The following is a 6,462-nucleotide window of genomic DNA, read 5'->3' as shown; positions in this document are numbered from 1 at the left end:
ATGAGGCTTTGAAGATGAGAGTAACATATAGTTGTTATTACGTGTCATGTCTTTCAGAAACCAAGAATGCTTCTACTACAGGGAACACTTGGACACATCTTCACATGTATCACTCACTTTAGGATAAAACTTGTCAGGCACCAGTGAACTAAAAACATTGTGTAAATCAAATGGTAAAAAAAAAAGAGAGACAGAGAGAGAGAGACATACATACAGACAGACAGACACTAAGAACTCCTTGGATCACTTGGGAACAGCAGTCAGGGGCTTGGTGACTGGGATGCACACCCATTCAGCTGCCTGCTTCTGGGTAGCACTCCTATAACTGGATCCCAGCATAAAGGACATGGGTCAGTAAGAATGTCATGGCTCCACAGGCTAGAAAGTGCTAGAACAGATGAGAGAGGCAAGAAGTGTCATTGCAGGGAGCATGTCATGGGAGAAGAGTGGCAAAGAGGGAGAGATACTGCTTATCATATTTGAAAATTATTTCTAGGGTGTCCTGTTTGGCCTATGTGGCCCTTGTGAGAATTCCATTACATCAGTCTATATTATTTCCACTGTCAGGATGATTGCACTTTTCACCATGGCATGTCTATGTCTTGTAAGCCTTCAGTACCAGCTTCTTTCTTAAAAAAAAAGATATTCAGGGCCTTTAAACCCTTGCTATGATCTTTAAGACCCTCTATCATCTGCCTCATATTGATTTTTCTACTGTTTTCCTTCACACACTTCTCTGTGTGGGAACTCTTCCAAACTAGCTCATGCCCCTGTCCCCACATTTAGGCTTAAAGACACCCCTTGCCAGTGCTTTACGCACTGAATTCTGTACATTTAGCACAGTTCCTACTTCCTTGATGATTCTTCTTCTGCCTGTAAAGCTCCCAAGTGTTCCCTCCTTTTGGTCAATTTTGTTTGCTCTTTATTTATTTAGCACTTATTTATATAAATATGTATATATACATATATACTATATAAATTATATATACATATATACTATATAAATAGTATATTATTTATGTTAATATGTATATATGTATATATAATAGTATACATGTGTTTATTATTTATATATAATATTTTTACAGAATATATATTTTATTGACACATGTCATTTTTATATAAATGTTTCCTTTATTGCTGTTTGGACTGCAAAATCAGAGAGACCAGGGATTGTTTTGTACATTTAGATATAGCACTGAATTAGGAAGCTTTAAACTCTGTGAGGGGAGGAGCATCTCTAATACTTAATACCATGCCTGACATGTAGGGTCTTGTCCCAGTTATCTCTTGCTTAGTAAGAGATCACCCAAGCTTAGTGGTGTAAAATAATATCACTTATTTATTATTCTCTTTCTTGACCCTTGGGTTGGCCCAGCTCAGCTAAGTGGTTCTTGCTTAGGGTGTGTCATCTGATTGCAGTCAGATGATGACTGGGCTATACTCACCTTAAAGCTCCCTGAGGGATACCTCTCTATCTCTATGTGGCTTCTCCACATGGCCTAACATGTCAGTTTCAGCATAGCTGGACCTTTTTCCTAATGACCCAAGCTTCAAGGCATGTGTCCAAATAGAGCACTGAAGAACTGCATACCCTTTGCTACCATGTCCTGGGACACAAGGAACATCACTTCCTAGCATCCTCTTGGAACCACATCATATACAGTCCCTAGCCAAGAGGAGGGGTTACTCCACATCACATACTAGCCCACAGTCAAGGGTAGGGATTGATTATTTCACATTATATACAAGTCTAGAGTTAAGGATGGCATTATCCCCCTTGATGTGGGAAATATCAAGGAATTTATGGATATGTTTTAAAACTACCACAGTACTCAAGAAGTAGTTGTTGATTGATTAAATAAATAAGTAATTAAACAAATAAATGGCTATTTTTACTGTTTACAATTTGAGAAAAGGGGCAATATAGTATCAAACTGAAATTTGCTTATGTTGATAACATACTAAGGATATTTGTTTATTTTAACATGTTTACAATTCATGGGAAAGTATGCATTTCTTTTGTCTTCATAAGATCATGTTATGTTAATGGATTTTAATTAATGGCTTGTGAGCTTCATTTCTTTAGATATTAATTTACTTCTGGGGTTGCAGAAACATCTAATAGCACCAGCTTTAATGAACCCTTGCTGGAATCTGAAAAAGAAACTGTGATAGTTCAACATCATTGGTGCCCCTTATTTCTTATTCATCTCATGCTAATGTCTTACTTTGCTGAGGTGAGGTAAGAAAGGTTTAAAAAACTTTGTTCAGGCTTCTAAATTGCTGTGAGATCCTCCTAGGATGAAAGCAGTCCATAAAAGAATAGCAACTTTGATGTTAAGAAGATGCAAAAGTACTGTCCCACTTCCCACCATCTTAGATCCCCTATGTCTAACAATCTCTTGTCCTTGGTAGTCAAGAAAAAAGTTTTCTGTGCCTGGATTTATAGGACTTTAAAATTATGTATTTTTTTTCTATTTTGATATCTAGAACTGCAGCTGATAACTATAAAAATTTCCATCTGCTTTATTTTCTTCTCTGTTTCTAAACTTGAGCTAGTGTCCTGGCCATGTATCTGGAGCAACTTAGAAAATGCCATTGTAATCAGAAGACAACTCTGTGTCACTGTTCATTGATTTAGCAATATTGCCTGTTTACCTACCATGTGCCTGTAATTAGCACATCTGGGAGACTCCTTGGAGAAGAAAGCAATTATTTGAGCTGAATTTTATGTGATAAGGTGTTTCCAGGCCAACAATTATTGGAGATCATTTGCTGGGATAAGGTTGTTCACCAATGGAAGGGCCTGGCTGAATTCCTGAGTCCATGTGAGGGCAGATCCCTGAGTTGAAGGTACATGTACAGGGGCTGGAGTAAATGTTAGGATTGACTGAGAAAGGTCTTGGACACCCTGTTCAGAGCTTTGTTCCTTATCCTTTAGGAAATGAGAGGCTGTATCTGGTGGGAGGAATACTAACCGGAAATGATAGAAACACACTGAAATTTAGAATTATAATGCTGGTAGCAACAGGGAGAGATGGAAAGATAATTGAAAGAGAAATAAAGTTTAGTGATGGAAAACATTTTGAGGGGACTACTGTGGCCCAGGAATTTCAATTGTCTAACCTTAGCTGGAGAATTGACAACACGGCAGTAAATGGAAGGAGAGATTAGGAAGGATGATTGACAGGATTTAGAGCCTGATGTAGGGGGTGAGAGAGAAGGAGGAATTGGGAATAAATGTGAGTTTTCTGTCTCCAGGTTTGGGTAGCTGAAATACCACACAGACCTAGACAAGGAGAGGAAAGGAGTGGGGTTGGGGTTGGGGTGGGAAACACTTCAGGGCTACACTTGACCCATTTTACGCACCTCGAGGGAGCACATTTATCCTGAGGTAAGGTGGTGTTTGGGTGTTTACTTAATAGCCTCTTCTCCTATCATTTTTGTCATTTTAGAGAAGTTTTGGCCTCTTTCATCCTCTTTTGCTTCTTAAATTATTTCTGTAAACTTGGTTACTTAATGTGGCCAGACCATCAGCACAGACCCATACTGGGAGCTGGTTAGAAATGCACTATCTCCAGTCCCACCTGACACTCATGGAACTACAAAATGAATTTTAACAAATCTCCATGTATTTCACATGTACTTTAAAGTTTGAGAAGCACTGTCTTAGAACTTTAGTTTCTTTCCTCCTCCACCACCACCTGTCTGCTTCTTATATAACTTTATCGAAATCTCAAATGTAAAATGATCATACCTTCACCTGAGCATTCTGAGTTATTGTTGTGGATGTACTACTAAAATGGGGAAAAGATACATATTACTGGTACTTCTCTTTCTACTGCTGGTAGTCTAGGTGGTTCATGGAGGAAGGGAGGTTCTGTGTCTCTTTCTAAAGGCAGTCTGTTACCCATGACCATATTTGCTCCTACATGGATTTATTCCTATTAATTCTTCTATAATTGGGGCAAAAGATGCTGCAAAAAATGCCCATCATTTACCTTAACCTTTGTAGCTTCCAGAAGGCCTGGCTTTATTTATTTATTTTAATTACACTATATTTTATTAATTATGATGTTAGAGTTGTTTCATTTTTATCCCCTTAATCCCACTCTACATTGCATCTCTGCCCCCACCAGCATTTGCCCCCACCATTAGATCATGTCCATGGGTCATACATATAAGTTTTTTGGCTTCTCCACTTCCTATACTATTCTTAACTTCCTGCTGTCTATATTGTGCCTATAATTTATGCTTCTTACTCCCTGTGACTTTTCCCCCATTCTCTCCCTGCCACCTCCCCACTGAAAACTATCCATGTGACCTCCATTTCTGTGATTCTGTCTCTGTTCTAGTTGATTGCATAGTTTGTTTTTGTTTTTGATTTCTAGGTTCAGTTGTTGACAGTTGTGACTTTCTGGCCATTTCTTGCTCATAGTTTTGATCTTATTTTGCTTAGATAAATCCCTTTAACATTTCATATAATAAGGGCTTGGTGATGATGAACTCCTTTAACTTGACCTTATCTAAAAATCACTTTGTCTGCCCTTCCATTCTAAATGGTAGCTTTGCTAGATAATTTTGAATGTAGGTCCTTGCCTTCATGTCTTTGAATACTTTTTTCAACTTCTTCTGGCCTGTAAGATTTCTTTTGAGAAATCATCTGATAGTCTTATGGAAACTGCTTTGTAGGTAACTCTCCTTTTTTTCCTGCTACATTTAAAATTCCTTCCTTATCAGACACAAATAAATGGAAGTGTATACCATCTTCATGGATTGGAAGAATTAACATCATCAAAATGTTCATACTACCCAAAGCAATTTACAGATTCAATGCAATACCTATTAAAATACCAATTACATATTTCACAGATAGAGAACAAACATTTCAAAAAAATTATACAGAACAATAAATGGCCTTAAATAGCTACAGCAATTTTTAGAAAGAACAAAGTGGGAGGAATCACAGTATCTGGTATCAAACTATATTACAAGGACACTGTAATCAAAACAGCCTCGTATTAACATAAGAACAGACACACAGACTAATGCAACAGAACAGAAAGCCCATATATAAACCAAAATCTCCATGGTCAATTAATATTTGACAAAGGGGGCAGAATCATAAAATGGAGTAAAAATAGCCTTCAATAAATGATGTTGGGAGAGCTGGACAGCTACATGCAAAAACATGAAACTGGACCACCAACTTACACCACATACAAAAATAAACTCACGATGATTAAAAGACTTAAATATGAACTGTGACACCATAAAAGTCCTAGAGGAGAACAAAGGCAGGACAATCTTAGATATTCCATGCAGCAATATTTTCACTGATACATCCCCTAGAGGAAGGGACATAAAGGAAAGAATAAACAAGGGGAACTTAATCAAAATAAAAATGTTCTACATTGCTAAAGAAAACATTAGCAAAATGAAAAGACAACCAATCATATGGGAAAAGATATTTGCCAATAATACTTTGGAAAAGGTTTGATCTCCAAAGCATATAAGGAAATCACATGATTCCTCTCCAGGAAGACAAACAATCCAATTTAAAAAAAGGGCAAAGGATCTGAACAGATGCCTTCCCAGGAGGATATACAAAGTATCCAAAGACATATGAAGGGGGGATTAGCATAACTAGCCTTCAGAGAGATGTAAGTTAAAACCACAGTGTGAAACCAAAGTGACTTCACATTGGTCAGAATGGCCATCATAAACAAGTCAACAAACAGAAAGTGCAGGAGAGGTTGTGGACAAAAGGGAGCCCTGGTACACTCTTGGTGGAATGTCAACTGGTATAGCCAGTATGGAAAACAGTATGGAATTTCCTCAGAAAACTAAAAATGGAACTGCCTTTTGACCCAGCAAATGCACTGCTGGTATTTAAAAAAAAATTACTGTTGTTCAAGTAGTTTTCTACCTTTCCCCTCCACCCCTCCAAACCACCCCAGCCCTCCGTATCTCCCTCCCCCATTTCAACCCTTTCTTGTTATTGTCTATATGTCATTTATAGTTGTTCCTGTAAACCCTTCTCCCTTTTCCCCCATTATCCTCTCCCCTCTCCACTCTGTTCACTGTCAGCCTGTTCTCAATTTCAATGTCTTTGGTTATATTTTGCCTGCTTGTTCATTTTGTTGATTATGTTTCTGTTAAAGGTGAGAACATATGGTATTTGTCTTTCACCATCTGGCTTATTTCACTTAGCATAATGCTCTCCAGTTTCATCCACGCTGTCACAAAGGGTAGGAGCTACTTCTTTCCTTTTGCTGCATAGAATTCCATTGTGTAAATGTACCATGGTTTTTTAATCCATTCATTTACTGATGGGCACCTAGGTTGCTAACAGCACTTGGCTATTGTAAATTGTGCTGCTGTGAACATTAGGGTACATAGGTTCTTTTAGGTTGGTGTTTCAGGGTACTTAGGCTATAATCCCAGTAGTGGAATTGC

The sequence above is a fragment of the Phyllostomus hastatus genome, unplaced genomic scaffold (genome assembly GCF_019186645.2).
Source record: "Phyllostomus hastatus isolate PE091 unplaced genomic scaffold, TTU_PhHast_1.1 phas_scaffold_39, whole genome shotgun sequence".
Classification (NCBI taxonomy): Eukaryota; Metazoa; Chordata; class Mammalia; order Chiroptera; family Phyllostomidae; genus Phyllostomus; species Phyllostomus hastatus.
The sequence above is the reverse complement of the archived record's forward strand: the minus strand, read 5'-3'. Positions refer to the sequence as shown.